At 40.3% G+C, this 18,035-nt stretch overlaps 1 protein-coding gene across 2 annotated transcripts in view; it reads right to left on the bottom strand.

Annotated features, from left to right (window-relative positions):
* Window positions 1–18,035, bottom strand: part of LOC149256630 (uncharacterized) — a 396,827-nt gene that overhangs the window by 101,311 nt on the left and 277,481 nt on the right. The window lies entirely within an intron of this gene.

Raw genomic sequence — 18,035 nt, 5'->3', positions numbered from 1 at the left:
AGCTTATGTAAATTTTCTTTCTTTTATTAATAAATTGCCTAAAGTGGTCGTGTTGGCTCAGGTCGTGCCCCGTTTCCCTCTTTGAAGGTTTTAACCACATCAAGAATACTGATATATTGATCTGTGATCTGTTTGCGTGCGGTGTCCTTTGGTGTTCTATCTGAGAAACTTACCTTGTAAATTCCTATATGGTATCAAAACTATTTGAGAGCCACCTCCGTTGGTGATCCAAATCGGAAGCCGGTACAACTGCATCCGACTATCGTTTCCTAGATCTACTGTTTCTAACCGCTTTTGGGCCAAGAGGACGCCTTTATTGTGTTAGGAGCATCTATTCCAGTGAGGAACCCCTTTCATTTCACGAGGAAAGGTTTCTGGTAGCCCTAGCTACGTCATTTTTAGGATCTAGAGGTATACAGTCTTTATTTGCAATTTTAGTTATTTATCTCTCTTTTTTTTTTCGGTTTATTTATTTGTTTCTTTTTTATTACCAGATCTATACCTTTCATTTATGCGTATGCTCTTCGCTCTGTGACTTTGTGCAATCTGGGCAAATTAAAAACAGAAAGGAAGGATTTTTTTCATGTGTATGCTATTTTTCGTCACGCCTTAGTGTAATCTCGGAAAATCAGAAACATTGAGGAAAATATTTAGTTTCTGGTGAAAGCTAATTTCAAGCCATAAGGTTTGGGTTTTTTTTTTGTAAGCACGCACCCCAAAACTTCAGTGACTAAAAAAAGAAACACCTTCCTCTTTTCCAAAAATTACTAACTTTTTAAACTAGCTCACTTGGTCCAAAGTTACTTTCTAAGAATAGAGGTCTTGAGTTCAAATCTTTCTTTTTGTTGAGTTACTTTTTCATAAAACAAATGTAACTTATGTTTTAAAGTTACTTTATGTAAAAGTGTTCTCACCCATTATCTATAGTGAGTCACTTATAATTCTAAAGTCTCTTTATCTTTTAGTTAAGTTACAATTTAGTGGGTAGCTCATAAAGTACCATTGTAAAAGTGGCTTTCACTTATTTATAAAAGTGGGTCACATAAAATCTTTTTTTTAAAGTGAGCTAATTAAATTACGTTTGTAAAGGGGGGGTTCAAATATAACATTATCATTCACTTCCACACATTCACACACTTCGTTGGCATCTTCAACAACTTTTCTTCAAAAATCCATAACTTCTTGATCCAAAATCCGTTTTCAGAGCCGTTTTTTTAGATCTTTCCATTGGAGCACTTATTTTCAGCCTCTACAGCTTTAGTTTATGTTAAAATGGAAAGTCCATGCCAAATTATTCTTGACAGCACCAACTACTTCCAATGTTGGTCCTACATTGTGGATTTACTTAGAAGTAAAGGTCTTTACAGAATAGCCTCAGGCTAAGAAACTAAACCTAAAGATGAAGATAAGGCAGCAAATGGGAAAATAGGCAAGGTCAAGCACATGGGTTGATAGGGATGTCTATTTCTCCAGACCTTAGATTCCATATTGTAGAACTTGATACCCCTAATGAAGTAATGAAACAACTCACTAAAGTTTTTGGAATTAAAAATGAAATTAGAGCCCATCAACTTGAAAATGAGTTGCTTACGTTGGACCCCAATAATTTTTCTTCCATTGAAGATTTTTTGTCCAAGTTCAAGACCCTTAAACTTCTCTTGGAAGGTGTTAGGGTTAAGAAAGAAGATGGTAGCCTTATCTATTCCATTCTTACTAAGTTGGGACCAGCCTACTCCATTTTTGTTTCCACCTTCCATTCTACTAGAGAAGCCTTTATTTGTCAAGGACAAGACTACAAGTCCCCCTCTTTTGATGCCTTTTGTGATCCTTTAACAAGAGAACAAAAAAAACTCTTACATCTTGGTCTTCTTAATCTTGCGAACTCTTCTAAGAAAGCCTTAGCCGCCCAACAACAACCAAATTCAAAGAATCCTAAGAAGCAGTATCCTAAAAAGAATGGTCCTAAGCGATTTCAGTCTCAAAATGAAAAATCAATTCAACAAAATGATAAGGCAAATAAAAACAAAGGGAAGAAGACTGATAGACATTGCAACTTTTCTAATCGAGATGGCCACTTAGAATCCAAATGCTTTAAGAAGATGAAAGCCTTGGAAGCAGCAATGAAGAAGCATAACATCCATTTGGAGAACTCTTCAACTTCAACTTCATCTTCAGCGATAGCACTTTCTGCATGTGGTTGTCAAGCATCCCGGTCTGGTTATGCACTAAATGTTTCTTCTTCCTCTCATTCTCATGAGTGGCTCATTGAATCTGGAGCTTCTTATCACATGGCCAAAAACAAAGCCATGTTTTCTTCTTTAAATGATTGTAACACCAAAAATATATATGTTGGTGATGATAGATCTCTTAGTGTTGTAGGGACTGGAACTGTTCATCTAGACAATGGTCAATTTAATGATGTATTATGTGTTCCAACCAATGTTGCACGAAGCGGGAGCGAAGCGGAAGCGCGGAAGCGTCATTTTCCAAAAATCTAGGAAGCGAAGCGTCCGCGGAAGCGTCTGCTATATATATATATATATATATATATATATATATATATATATATATATATATTTTGCATTTATACTCAAAACAAACATCCCAAATACCAAATTAATTGTAGAAGACATGAAAACATGCATATTTTTGCATAAATCAAGATAGATATGGCATCCATGATTCCATTGTAGTTACTAGTATGTACAACAATCATCTATATTCTAGCTATTACAAACATACATCAAATTTTTAAGCATATTATAAAACATAAAATTCAAATTCACAAGTCTACAAGTCTAATGAGTAATCTATGACAAAAAGTAGTAGATTGTGAATATATCTACTAATATCTCCTCCTTCCACCACGAATAGAACGTGGTGGCGGGCCTCCACGTGGTGGCAATGAAGAAGATGGTGCCTGTGTAAGTCGTGGCACTGAAACTGATGAAGAAGAACCCCCTGCTGTTGGTGTTGAACCATGGAACTTAGGAACCAAGGGACCAGATGGGGGTGGGGGTGGTGGCATATCAACACGGTCATCATCATCCTAGAATCGCTCAAAAAATTCATGCAAAAAAAAAACACTAGTTAACAAAAAAATTAAAAACATGAATTAGAGAAATGCTTTATAAGGGAAAATTGGAAAATTCATACCACAATGGACATACCTGGATAAGAGCATCCTCTAATTGCTCTAGTCGCAACACTCCATCCTCCAAATTGGGCTCCTCTGGATTCTTGTCCCAAATCAACAAGTCTTTATTAGACTTTGCATCTTCACAGTAATGGGACAACAATCGCAAGTTGTAATGAACATAAACCAAGCTCTCTGCCCAGTCTAAACTCAACTTGTTCCTTTTAACACTGTGGATGAAAGGATAAGAGCTCCAACACCTCTCTGCAGAATAAGTGTTTACCACCTGTGATAGCACCCGCAATGCCAAACTCTGTAGAAGTGGAGTACCCCCTCCATGCATGTTCCACCACTCAAGAGCAGAAAAAGTCTCTCGATTTTTAATTGCATGCATGCTCCCAAATGGACCAGTGTTGAGCGTATAGTTGCTCACCTGTCTCCGTACCAATGCAGCGTCCTCCTCATCAGGGATTAATTTACTCAATGCAGCCATATATTTTTGGTGAACCTCTTGATCTTGGTGTGGTTTTCTCCTGCTTCCCCCCCCAGGTGCTGGTGTTGAAAGCCATGATGGATGATAGTATTTAGGTGTCAAAACATATGCTAATGCATGCAATGGAATATTTAGCATTTCCCATCGGTTTTGCACCTCTACACGAATATAATTGTACAAGGTGGTATCTCTAGGCTCAACAATGTCTTTAATCTGCCCCAACATGCTATCCATTTGCTCATACACCTCCCCAATTACTGGTCGATCTGAATCTGCAAACTTGATCATGTAATAAATTGGTTTGGTGAATTGCAAAACATATTTAACCTGTGACCAAAAGTAATTGTCAAGAACAGTGTCCTTGACTGCATTAGCACCATCTGTGTCAGTGTTAATTTCATCCCATGTTTCAGCACACACCAGATTAGTTAAAGCTTGTCTCACCTTCACTAGCCGCCTAAAGGTGAGGTAATAACTAGCAAATCTTGTCTTTGCAATTTTAAGCAATTGCAACTTGGAGTAAGTGCCATAGAAGTAGTTTACCCTTGTATGCCCTGTGATGAATTTAATGAGCTGCTTCCCTTTCCTGTAAACCTCAGCAATCCACCCACAATCTTTGTGTTTCACAATATCATGCATCAAAAGGTTCAATGTGTGAACCAGGCACCCAGACCAAAAGATGTGTGGATGAGTACGCTCAATAATTTTTCCTGCTGCTTTACAATTTGCTGCATTATCTGTGATCACTTGAACCACATTATTCGGACCAACATCTTTGATTGATTTCAATAGGAGATCTGCAATGTTTTGTGCAGATGCAGTGATGGAGGAGGAGTCATGACATGCAATAAATACTGCACCACTAGAAGAAACACCAAGAACATTTATCAAATGTTGGTTTCTAATATTTGTCCACCCATCTGATACAATGGATACCCCAGAATCTACCCACTCATTTGTAAAACGTGTCAAAGCTCTTTGAACCTTAGCTTTTTCTCTTTCTAATAACACTGTTCTAGCTTTCTCATAGTTGGGGGCCTTGTATCTTTTTGGGGCTTCATTGATGGCCTTTACCATTTCATGCCAATAGGGAGAGCGAAGCACATTGAATGGTACACCGCAAGCACAAAGAAAACGGACTATCTTTCCATCCACATCATCCCTCCCAGCAACATTAAGGAAATCCCCTATTGTTCTTCTACCTCCAGAGCTTGCAGAAGTACCATGAGGAGATGAGCAACTACCAAATTTAGAGGTTGCACTTGATTCAGAATGAGTTTTTTGTTTCTTGATTTTTTGTTGTGCAGCCATCTCTATTTGGATGTATTTTCTTCTTTCTTCAGTTGAAATGTTTGGGCAAATTTGTACCCCCACAGAACCCTTTTTTTCATCACTGTCCAGCACCCCACAAAGATGCCTCCTCAGACGGGTATATGAACCACAATATGGTTTTCCTCCATGACAACCATGAGGGCACACAAATTTGTAAGATCCACCACCCTTTCCCCCATCAAGTTTGGTCACATAGTTCCACAAGGGTGTTGATGTAGCTTTCCCATCTTGTGTTTCAGTGTCCCCTTCAAGTTCATCCCCTTCCTCTTCAAACCCTTCCTCCTCATCATACATTGGGTCACTACTATTAGGACCATCACCAATGTCCTCTTCTGTTTCTTCCCTTCTATTCCTCACCCTTGCCATCATTAAAACCAAGAGTGGAATGATACATAGAAGCCAAAAGAACACCATCTTGGAAAATGGATATAGGTGGTGGACAACGGCAACCTGTAAATAAAGAAGCAAGTAGAAACAATGGGAAAGAGTAGGAGAGGGAGGAGAAAAATACAAAAAAAATTTCAAAAAAACAAGGGAGTTTGGGGTTTGAAACTTTGAACTTACCTCTTTAGCTCTTGTAGATGAAGTCCTCCAAGCTCTTGCTCCAAGCTCCTCCTCCTTCTCCTAGCTCCTCCTTCTTCACTCCTCCAAGCTCTCCTCTCTTCTCCTCTCCTTTCCTCTCTTCTCCAACTCTCATAAACTCAAAGTGAGAAAATGAGGAATGAATGTGGGCTTTATTCTTTTCATTCCTCACCTTAACCTCACCCTAACCTCACCCTAACCCACCCCCTTAAGGTTGAGTTAACTTAACTTTAAAAAAAAATTAAAAAAAAAATTGTTTTTCTCCCTTTGGCGCGCCCCTTTCCGCCGAAGCGTATGGAAGCGTGCGTGAAGCGCACGCTTCCTGCTCCGAAGCACCACACTTCGGCGGCCCGAAGCGTCGTACGAAGCGCGCTTCGGAGCCGGCGCTTCGGAAATTCCAGGAAGCGCAAATTTTTTTACGAATCGCGCTTCCTAATTTCCGAAGCGCGCTTCGGAAGGCGCTTCGTACTGCGCTTCCGTACAAGGCGTGCTTCGGAGCTTCGGAGCGGGGGGGGGGGGCGCTTCGTGCAACACTGGTTCCAACCTTATCCTGCAACCTTCTATATGTACATCAGATAACTCATTTAGGTGAAGGTAAAACCGTTGAATTTTCACCTCGCGATGTTGTAATTAAGGAAGTAAGAGATCCTAGACAGTTTTTAGCTACTGGAATTGTTGATGATTCTACAATGTTGTATACGTTTAACAACTTTGGGTCATCAACTCTTCCCTCAGTCTTTGTTGTTCATAATGATGAAGTAAGTAAACTTTGGCATTAGCGATTTGGTCACTTAAACTATTGCTCCCTTCAAAATCTATGTAAAGAAAAAATGGTGCCAGGTCTTCCTGTGGTATCTTGCGGAGATGGTGTTTGTTTCGAATGTGTACTCGAAAAACATCATCAAGATAGTTTTGAAAAACATGCCTCTTGGCACGCCTCAGCCCCTTTACAGCTTGTGCATAGTGATTTATGTGGTCCACTTCCAGTTGTTTCATTCTCTAGCTACAAGTATTTCTTAACTTTCATTGATGATTTCTCCAAACGTACTTGGATATACTTCTTAAAACTCAAGAGTGAAGTATTTAACATGTTCTTCGCCTTTGAGGCCTTTGTTGAGAAACAATCTAGACATCAAATTCTTAAGCTAAGATTTGATTATGGCGGAGAATATGTTAACAACAAATTCATCAACTTTTGCACTAAGCATGGAATTCAAATGCAACATATTGTTCCATATACTCCACAACAAAATGGTCTAGCTAAAAGGAAGAATCGCACCTTAAAGGAAATGGCTAATTGTATGCTTCAATCTAGAGGACTGTCTTAATTTTTTGGCAGAAGCAATTAACTGTGCAAATTACATAGTAAATCGCATTCCTACTAAGGTTTTAAAGAATATCACTCTAGAAGAAGCATGGAGCTCAATTAAACCAGATGTCAGTCACTTTCGTGTTTTTGGAAATGAAGCACAGGCCCATATTCCAGATGAGAAACATAAATCCTTAGAACCTAAGAGTGAAAAATGTATTTTTGTTGGATATTGTAAAGATGTCAAAGGATATAGACTTATTCCACTTAAGTCCAAAAATGTTATCACTAGAAGAGATGTAAAGTTTGCTGAAAATATATCGGCCTACGAGCCTAGTTTGGTGGATGTGCCACCTCTCTCTATCCCTTCTACTTCTGAAAATATTTCTTCTTCAAATGATGACAGCGAGGATGACAATCCTCCCCCACCCTCTCAGGATCCTCCTTCAGCTCCTCAGCTTCCCAAATGGGTATGTGTTACTCGGGATGGAGCAGGTGCTCTTGCAGGTGATCCTACAGATCAGCAATGTACACGTTCTTAGTTCAATAAAGCCTCTTCTTTATTGGCTCAAGTGTCAGCGAATTATAATACTGAGACCTTTGCAAAAGCTTCAGGTCATCCAGATTGGGGCGTAGCTATGAATGAAGAATATTGTTCATTATTCGCAAATGATACATGGGATCTTGTTCCTCTTCCAAAGGGACGAAAACTTGTTAGATGTAAATGGGTTTACAGAACCAAGTTTGGCCCATATGAAAAAGTTGATAACATAAAGCTCGTCAAGTCGCTAAGGGTTCTTCACAAGTTGAAGGCATTGACTATACTGAAACCTTCTCCGTTATTGCCAAATGACCTCTATCTGCCTTGTTCTTTCCCTTTCTACCTCTTTCAAATGGAAAGTCCATCAAATGGATGTTAAATCTGCCTTCTTGCATGGGGACTTGCATGAAGAAATCTATATGGAACAATCTCCTGGCTTTATACAAACAGACTCCAGCCTTGTATGTCGGCTTAAGAAATCCCTTTATGGTCTCAAGAAGCCCCTTGAGCTTGGCATGCCAAAATGGATACTGCTGCTGAGGGTCTGGTTGATCCAGATACTCTAACTCCCGCGACCACCTAAAGGCCCTGTCCTCCTCGAACTTCACATCCCGCCTGACAACAACTTTCCTATGTGCAGGAATGTAAATCGGAAAGGCCTTTGAGGTCTCATTGTAGCCCACAAAGATACCCTTCTCTGCGGTGGGCTCTAGTTTGGTCCTCTTCTCCTTGGGTATGAAGGAGTATGTAATGCACCCAAAGATAGGAAGATGACCAATATCAGGCTTCTTCCCAGAAAAAACCTCCTCCAGAGTCATGTGCCCCAAGGCACGATGCGGACTCCTGTTCTGCAAATAAACAGCTGTGTTGCAGGCCTCTACCCACAAGAACAATGGCAACCCCTGATCATGTAACATGGCTTTGGCAGCCCCTCCGATGGATCTGTTCTTCCTCTCCGCAACCCCGTTCTGCTGGGGGCTGTGAGGAACAGTGAACTCCCTCCTAATGCCTGCCTCCGCACAATAGTCAACAAACTCTCCAAGGGTGTACTCTCCCCCATTGTCCGACCTCCGGGACTTGATCTTCCGACCTGTCTATATCTCGATAAGAGCTCTAAACTCCTGAAACCGCTTGAAGACCTCACCCTTGGTCTTCAAGAAATAAATCCAGGTCCTCCTGGAGTGATCATCAATGAATAAAACATAGTACTCATATCCACTCAAGGAAACATGAGACATCCGACCACTCACATCGGAATGAATCAAATCAAGTATCCCAGTCGCTCTGCTGTCACTGCAGGGAAAAGGGGATTTGGAAAACTTGCTAATTGCACATCCTCTGCAAAGTATCAAAGTGATCAGTACTGAAATCTGGCACACCTGTAGTGTTCTCCCGCAAGGTCCTCAAGGCTCCATGATACATATGCCCCATCCTGCGGTGCCAAATCTCACACAGCTCAGAACTGCTAGTTTTACTATCGGTACTACTGCTCAATGCCAAAAGGGGCTGGAATGCAAACTTGTACACCTTTGCATGGCGTACAACTATCACTCTAGCTGAATCAGCTGGAGTGCCCCTGGGATACATCAACACCTGTCCTCCCTTGAACAGTACCTCATATCCTCTGTCCTCCAAAGCTGAGATAGATAAGAGGTTCTTCCTCATCCCTGGCACATAACGAACATCTGACACCTTCAAGGGAGGTTTGGACTCCCTCTGAAATGTCAGTGTCCCCACCCCGACTGCTCTAACAACTCTGTCATCACCGAGTACTACCTCTATATCAGTGCCACTCTCTGAAAGCTCTGAGAAGTACTCACGGACTCCTGTCATGTGACGTGAAGCCCCATTGTCCACATACCAGATACCCGAAGATGCTCCGCTAATCGAGGGAAAAGCATGCTCCCTTTGAACCTGTGTGGCAGGTGATCCTGCACTAGAGGACTCGCACGCAATGAACGCAAACTCCCGGTTAAAACGATCTACAAAGTCCTCAACCTCTGCTGAAGTTGCCAAGCTCTGGTTCTTCTTCTTCTTCTTCTCTGGACACACAACTGCATAGTGTCCCATCTTTTGACCAATGTTTTAAGACTTCGACTCCGACTCCGACTCGGCCGAGGATCGACTCCGACTCCGACTTCGACTCGGTAATGACTCGGCCGGCTCGATTTCAATGACTCGGTCGTTGTAAAAAATACATTAAATATTTATTTATTTTTATAAAAAAACATAATTTTAAATATTTTAAACATAATTTTAAAGATTTTCATTCATGTTTCCAAACACACAGCATTATAATATAGATGGAAGACAACATATGATCAAAGTAGGCTCATGAACCAATCCATTATATCAAAATGGTACCCAATGGCAATACATAGTCAACTGTCATACATGATCAAACACTCAAAACAAAATACAAATAACCAAGGAGGCTAGAAATGGCCTCTACAACGAAAGTAAACTGTGATGGTGACCAGACTCCAATACTAGTACTACTGGCTAGTAGCTACTGCCAGAGGAGCCAAGATCATCTCGACCAATCTCTGGATCATCATCATCAGAGTCAGACAAGGGGCCCCATGGCTCCTCCTCATCATCATCGTCTCCAACTGCAACTGTAGAATTGGTGCCAGTACCACTAGCAGGTTGAGCCGAAGGTTGTATTGGACAAAAACTAGATCATTCAACCGTTTTTGCTCCAAACGGTTTCTCTTCTTTGTGTGAATCCTCTCAAAGACAGGCCAATTGCGCTCACACCAAGATGCACTGCAAGTTTGACTCAAAATACAAATTGCAAACCTTTGCAATTGAGGGCACTGGCCACCAAAGGCCTCCCACCATTGTGCTGCAAAAAACATAGGAGTGTAATGAATTATGAGTTAGATGAAGGCTGAAGCTCAACAAAATTACAAATTATATCTAACTTTCAAATTATAAATGATTTAACAAACTTTAATAAAAAAAGTAAAACTGTAAAACCATTAAGAAATTGAAAATTGAAATTTTTGTTTACCTGGCTCATCTGCTTCTCTTGCAATCTTTGCTAGGTTCTTCCCAAAGGTACCTATTGCATTGCTGAAGGATGTGACCTGTTGATGTATCTCCTGCTGATCAGACTCTGATGGGATCATGCGTTCAATGCAATCAACCAGTCCATCTCTGACCTCCCCCCTCAAAGCTCCTAACTCCTTAGCTTTATAATGATACCGTGGGTTCAAAAAATACCCAGCTGCATGTATAGGGCGATGGAGTTGATTGTTCCATCTTTCATCAATGATTGCCCAAATGGGCCCATACTTTGCCACTCTATCCTTGTATGTTGTCTTTATTTGCTCCTTTGCTTGATCCATAGCCTCATAAATGAAGCCCATAGCCAACCTTTCCCCATCCACCAACCGCAACACCTTAACTAGTGGCTCAGCAAGCTTCACAATCTCTGCTGCCTTTCTCCAAAAAGTTTCATCATGGACTTTCCTTTTCAATTCTTTGCCTTCTGGTTTGTTAGACCAATTGCTTTGATTCCATTCATCACTGGAAAACATCTTTTGCAAGTTTCTATGTTGGGAAAGCATAGATTGCAATGTCAAAAAATGTGTAGCAAATCTAGTGATGGCAGGCCTAATAATATCCTTGCCTCCAGTGTGTTTCCTCATGAGACTCAAAACCAGTGTATGATTGTAGATAAATTTTGTTATGCTTTTGGCATTATCTACAGTGTTTCTGACCCAATCTAATTTTCCAATATCCTCAAGCATGAGGTCTATGCAATGTGCAGCGCATGGGGTCCAAAAGATGGTCTTGTGTTTTTCCTCTAACAGTTTACCAGCAAGAACATAGTTAGAGGCATTGTTTGTGATGATTTGAACAACATTAGCCACCCCCACCTCCTCAATAACCTCATCCAATAGCTGAAACAACAAGTGGCCATCTTTTACCTTATCAGATGCATCAACTGATTTTAAAAACATGGTTCCCTGTGGGCAGAAGACAAGAAAGTTTATGATGGTACGGTTTCTTTGATCATTCCATCCATCTGACATGATGGTACACCCTGTTCTTGCCCATGAGTCCCTGAACTCTTGCAAATACTCATTAATGGATTGAATTTCTTTCTGCAAACGAAACCCCCTTAGCTCTTGCATAGTAGGGCCTTTGAAGCCTTTTCCAGCAGCATGTATGGCATCAAACATAGGCTCATAATATGGTGAACGAGCAGCATTAAAGGGGATATCAGCATCATACCACCATCTAGCTATGTAGTCACAAGCAGTCTCCCTCAATTCTTTCTTCCAATGGTCATCTAAAGTGGGCTGAATTTGACCTTTACTAACTTCAGGACCATGTGCATCTGATGGAGAGGAGGGAGTGAAATAACTTTTGATAGTCACATCACCCTTTGTCAAATTCATTCTACCCTTTCCCTTATCTTGAGCAGAACCAAAAGAGGGAGGAACATAACGGAAAGGGTTGGATGCCTCAGTTTGAGGGATAGAGGAAGAACCCTCAAAATCACAGTGGGGGTTGGTAGCCATCATTCTTTGTATCTCCCTCTTCCTCCCAATTTCAGCCCGTATCTCTTTTTGCCTAGCCTTATCTTCTTTAAATTTCTCAAAGTTGGCCAACAAATTCTTTCTAATCTCCTCAATTTCTGATGAGGGACATGCGGTAATTTGGCCTCTAATCCCTGCCAAGTGTTGTTTCAGCCTATTAATCCCCCCAGGACCTTCCTTAATTTTCCTATGGAAAAATTTGCAATGCATCTGACTATCAACCATTTCAACATATGCCCAAGCAGGATCTTTTGCTCTAGGTGCCATTTTTTGACTAGGAAAACAATCTGAAAATGAAAAAAAAAAAAAAAAAAAATTGATTCACTGTTCATTTATTTGACAAAAAACACTCTCTAAGCTTTCTTGATATGCACCTACAATTTACTAAGCAAAAACAGATTTATAGAGGTGGAAAAAAATACCTCCAGGCACAAACTGCCTCCTCAAGCTTGCTCCAAGAATCAGCTCCTCAATGCTGCTCCAAATGGCTGCCCAAGAAGCTCCTCACTCCAGCTACAATGCTCCTCCAAGACTCCTCACTGCTGCTCCAAAACAAGCTCAAGAACTGCTCACTAATTCTCAAAGAAGACTCTCACTCAAATGCATAAGACTGTTGTGAGTGAATGAGAGCATTTGGCTGTCTTAAATAGGGTTTGGGAGGGGGAAATGGACCCCAAAAGCATTTAACAAATTACAATTACCCTTTAGAATCCATTAACTGCATTTAACTTTTGCAAAAATCACATAAAAAGTGAAATTTTATTAGCTGTTACGCTGCCCAGCCGTCCCTACATTGACTCGGCCGAGTCATAACGGACCCGGCCGGGTTGACCGAGTCACATATGACTCGGCCGAGTCATCCAATGACTCGGCCGAGTCATATGTGACTCGGTCAACCGAGCCGGGTTGCACACTTTTTCATTGCCCAGGCCATCGACTCCGCCGAGTCGGAGTCGATTCGGCCGTTTTGTAAAACAGTGCTTTTGACAATTCCAACACTTCACCTTGGAATAGTCTTTCTGTGTGTTACCCTGTTTACCTTTACCTTTGCCTTTGCCCCCACAATTGCTTGTGGAACCCTGCTTCTTCCCTTTGCCTTTCTTGCCTCTTGCCAACAGTGCTACATCCTCATCCTGCTCAACTGCCTTGGCTGCCCCAAGCTGACCTTTCCTAATCTCTGTCTGAATGCAATCATCCCAAAACCTCTCCCACGTGGGAAGGGTCTCACGTGCACAAACCCCATCAGCAAAGTTCATCCATGAACGGGGGAGGCCATTCATTGCAATCGGCACCAACTCAGTGGGTGGAATGACCTCTCCAACTGCTGCCAACTCATCTCTCACATTAGTAATCTTTGTGAGATATCCAGCTGCACTATCATTACCCATCTTAATGGTCTTCAGCTTCTCCTTCAAGACCATTTTCCGGTTCTCATTAGTGCTCTGGTAGAGATTGGACAATGTTGTCCACATCTCATGGGCATTTCTCTTTCCTCTCACATGAGGAATGCAATGGTCTTTGACCCCGTCTAGAATTAGTCTCTTACCCTTGTTGTTCTTTTTATTATAATCAGCCAACTGAGTGGCATCAGTAGGCACAACAACAGGGTTCTGTGTAGTATGCACCATGATGTCCCAGACTTCTGCCTCCTCAAAGATACTCTGCATTCTCTCCTTCCAAATGTTGTAATTGGTATGCCCATCCAACCTATCCTCTACCTTCAATCCCAATGACATTTTGTTGTCCTAAAGCTGAAAAATAGCACTGTTGTAATAAGGATAAAACTGTTGTTTGTGAAAAATCAGCTTGCTGGAATTTTCTGAGTCAAAAATCAGTACGCTGTAATTTTCCTCCTTGTTGTCCCAAACTGCACTTCAGCACTCAAGCTCCAACACCATGTAAAAATTTCTCATTTTCCACTCTGGTTTTCAGTTTCACCTTTATTTCTCCAAAATAGTTAAAGGCCCTTTCCCATATCCATACATTCAACAACTGAAAAGTAAATTTTGCTGCAAATACAAATTCTGGAAAAATTACAGAATGCTGGAAAATGCAGAAATAAATATCAGCACATACAAACAGCCATTCAACACATTTAAACACAGTGATTTTTTGGTCAAGTTGATCCTGTAAAAACCCCCTACAACTCTTGGGGAAAACCAGTTCGAAAGCTCCTTATTTCTAGAAAATGCTTTTACAGTGAGAGAAGTATTCAGCAAAAAATCAGCAAGCAAACTTTTACAACTTATCTCGTTTTCCGTGCCTCACAGCTAACTGCAAAAACTTGCAAACAGCGAAACAGAACAGCAATAAATGTTGTACGGCCTCCTCGATTTTTGTGCCAAATTTCAGCCTTAAATGCTGTTGTACAGCCTGCCTAGAAAGGCGTGCAAGCTGCCATAAATACATTGTATGGATTTCCTCGATTTGCGTGCAGAAAAACCAGAAATACAGTTGTACAGATTTCTGCCTAGAACTGCATGCCAAGGTACAGCCACTTGTTGTACGGCCTCCCTTGAAAAACATGCCAGCAAATTTCAGACTTTCTGCTCCTCGATTTCTGTGCTAATTTGTTGTACGACCTCCTTGGAATCTGAGCCAACTTTCTAGAAAAACATGCCCAAAACCTGCCTTTCACTGTGTGTTAACTCAGCTGTATGAACTTGCTGGAATGCTGCCTTGGAATGTGTGCCAAGCTGCTGCCTCCTCTTCACTGTCAAAAAATCTCCCTTGCTTTCTTGCTCTCCCTCTCTCAATCTGCTCATGAAAGAATGAATGACCTTCTCCTCCTTTTCCTCCTTTAATCTAACCCTAAGTGACTTTTGGGGAATCCCTAAATCCAATGGCTGAAATAGATTGAGATCTAGGGCTGAGATTAAATGCTCATTTAAATCTCACTTTCTATTTTTTTAATTCACCCCACTTTAATAAAGACCCACTTAGTCATTTATTTCCAAAGTCACTTTTCCTTTCTAATTTTACATTGACTTTATTAAAGTCACTTTAAAATTAGACTTTAGTAACTTTATCACTTAAAGTCACTTTTAATTTGGATTTGACTTTATAAAAATTATAAAGTCACTTTAGGAGAAAAATTAAATTCTTTTGGACACTTTTCCATAGGCCAAAGATCAAAGCCTTAGGGAACCACCTGTCCTCCAGTACCAAATTTCAACAAAATTTTGTGGAGAGGCTAGAATACATGAGACCTCCAAAACCCAGAAATCGTTTCTGGAAATTCCTCCTAGAAATGACTTAATTAGATTATTAGTCAATTTTCAAATATTTCCAAAGTCTAAACTTAGGGAATATGACTAATTAATTAAAATTAATTAAGTAAAGGTGTGAATGTTCTAGAAACTCACACGGATTGACTTCAAGTTAATCTGTGCCATCAATTAAGATCTAACCTTGGTCATTGAAGTCTCAACAAAGGATTATAAGAAGAATTCAATGGGGCTTGGAGAAATCAATTCAGCAATTCGATTTCATGAGCAGGTCGATTTCCAGAGTAGCAGCAATGAGTTGTCGGAGAGAGAGCCAGTGAGATCGAAGCAGTGATTGAGGGGCAGGTAGAGTGAGTCAAAGGAAAGATTTTCCAGGTCCGGGGAGGCAGCAGCAAATGAGTCGAATTATCCCAGAGAAGCAACACAGAGGAATTGCACAGTGCTTTAGTCATGCAGATTGATTTGTTGAGGAGAAAAATCCGTTCTCTGTTCCAGAGGCCAAGAAGGAGTCTAAGAGGGTCGGAGAGACGATTTTCTCAACTTCCAGAGGCAGAACGACTTCATATAACCTCAGTCCAGAGCAAGCCATCCCAACTAGCTATGTAGAGTAGCGTAGAGGCTGACACAGTGCTCCAAGAGGTCGAGTTTTCGATAGGGAAATTCGAGCCAGAGATTGCCTGTGGGAGAAGGGTAATTTCCTTCAGTGTTTAACTCAGATTTTCTTGTTGTTAGAATAGCAAATTGGACATCCATAGATGTACTCAGATTTCACTACTGCATAATAAATAAAACCCTCACTGTTGCACCGGTTTTCCCAAATTGGGTTTTCTAGGGACATTTGTCCAAAAATAATTGTTATTTTATGTGTGTGCTAGCATTTATTCTTCCGCAGTTTATTTGTGTAGATTGCAGTGTGAGTTATTCAGTATTTGTTGTAGGAAACAGTAAATAAATTGTTAAATTTAATTAACAATTAGGAGAATACTTTCCAGTTTGTTGCAATAGGATTCGGGTTTCCAAACTTTCACAATGGGGAGGCAAAGCACCCACTAGATGTGTTCAAGCCTCAAGGTACGTGGACGGAAAGGGTTGTGGAGCTCCACACCAGAAAGTGTATCTTATTCAAGGTAGATTGGTGGTCATAGTTGTTCACACCAAGCTCTAGTTGTGCCCTTCTATCAGGGTTGTATGTAAGGGCCATGATCCCTGGTACAGGAGCCCTAATACTGTTGTATTAAAGTTTGTAATATAACAAGTAGTGGGTTTAAAAGTTTTAAGTTGTAATGTGCACGAGATTGATTCATAGCTTTATGTTTTCCGCTGTGCAAAGTGCTAGTGTTGAGGTATTTCAATGTGTTTATGATCATGATTTTAGACATAGATCTGTAACTGAAGTGTTGTGGAAAATGCAACATCCCAATCCCAATATTTTCCTTAGGAGGAGAGCTAGACACGTCTAGTCCAGGTACGAGAAGAAAATGGTGAGGAATCCTCCTAACTCTTTCTAAAGACAATGGAGGTGTGCCTCCAACTCGATTTCCTGTAAACGGAAAACCTGGTAGAGCCTCTCTGATCTTTTGAATAAACTCTAACCTGATGCAAAGTACTCAGGAGCCTGTGCATCTAGTGCTTCCTAGTACACTCAGTTCTAATAATAAGACCATCCCTTAGCAACATGAAATGTTCAAGAGAATCCATCTTAGGACCAAGGTCTTGGCAGGAGTGATCCAAGTGACCTATATCCATTACTTATGTAACGAGAGAGAGTGAAAACATATTACCTGTTTTATTCAAAAATGCATTATATGAGACTACAACTCAACATGACACTTCATATTCCACTTAACTACAGCCTAATTAAGAAGTGATATATTAACTAAGTCATGACCTAGACTAGCATCTTCCACATACTGTTAGTCTGACTCATGATATGCACCATGTACTAACATGTTGTTTATTAATTTAGGTGACTAAGGTCAATCTGTTGGTTACTTGGTGAGTAAATCACATCATCCAACATTATCTTCATCTGTTTGTGCATACATGCATGTACACACACACCCAAAGAAAAGAATGCTATAAAGTTTACGGTTTAACAAACCCACTTGGACATTTCATTCACAATAACATCTTTTGTATGCATTCTCTAAAAGACTTTGAGCAGTTTATGTTACTTGGTCAATCACAGATTCTATGGGAAGCCTTTCATGGCCCTCATTTGATGAATTGTTGCTTTACTATATTGAGATATTTCAGTAATTATAAATTTTGTAGAGCGACTCAATTGAATGGTTCTATGAAAGTGCAGACACCTCAATTTACCATTTACAAGGATGTTCTAGTTGTCACTAACCTTTAACTATAACTGAAATAGAATGTTTGTAGGAATTGGTGTCCACCATTCAAACCCATGTATTTTAGGATTTCAATTGGCTCACTAACAAGATTGTAGATTGTCCATAGCTATGCTTATTCAATAACCTGTGGGCTAGAATGACTTTAAGGACAAATTTCAAGAATTGATATCATCACTCTGTTGTGTATGTTTTTTTCATCAACTACTTGAAATACTAGATTTGTCTGTACTTTCTGTGTTAGTCATTGGAATCATCTAATACCTCTCCTCATATGTACCATACTCAAATACAAATACAAGCGCTAATGGAATAACATTCCAGAATTTTTTTAAATATTGCATGTTCATGAAGTATTTAGCAATGAACCTATATTCTCTCCCAAGTTTGATTAACAGTCTCCAATGCTCTAATCTCTAGAAATGGAGATATCCATAGCATTGGTAAGTATTTGGACAAATGTTCAAACCTTACCTAACATTGCCATAATTGAAATTCAAATAAAGAG

The sequence above is a fragment of the Pinus tabuliformis genome, chromosome 7, assembly GCF_031772625.1.
Source record: "Pinus tabuliformis cultivar Carrire ecotype Pingquan chromosome 7, CPIR1, whole genome shotgun sequence".
Classification (NCBI taxonomy): Eukaryota; Viridiplantae; Streptophyta; class Pinopsida; order Pinales; family Pinaceae; genus Pinus; species Pinus tabuliformis.
The sequence above is the reverse complement of the archived record's forward strand: the minus strand, read 5'-3'. Positions and strand labels throughout refer to the sequence as shown.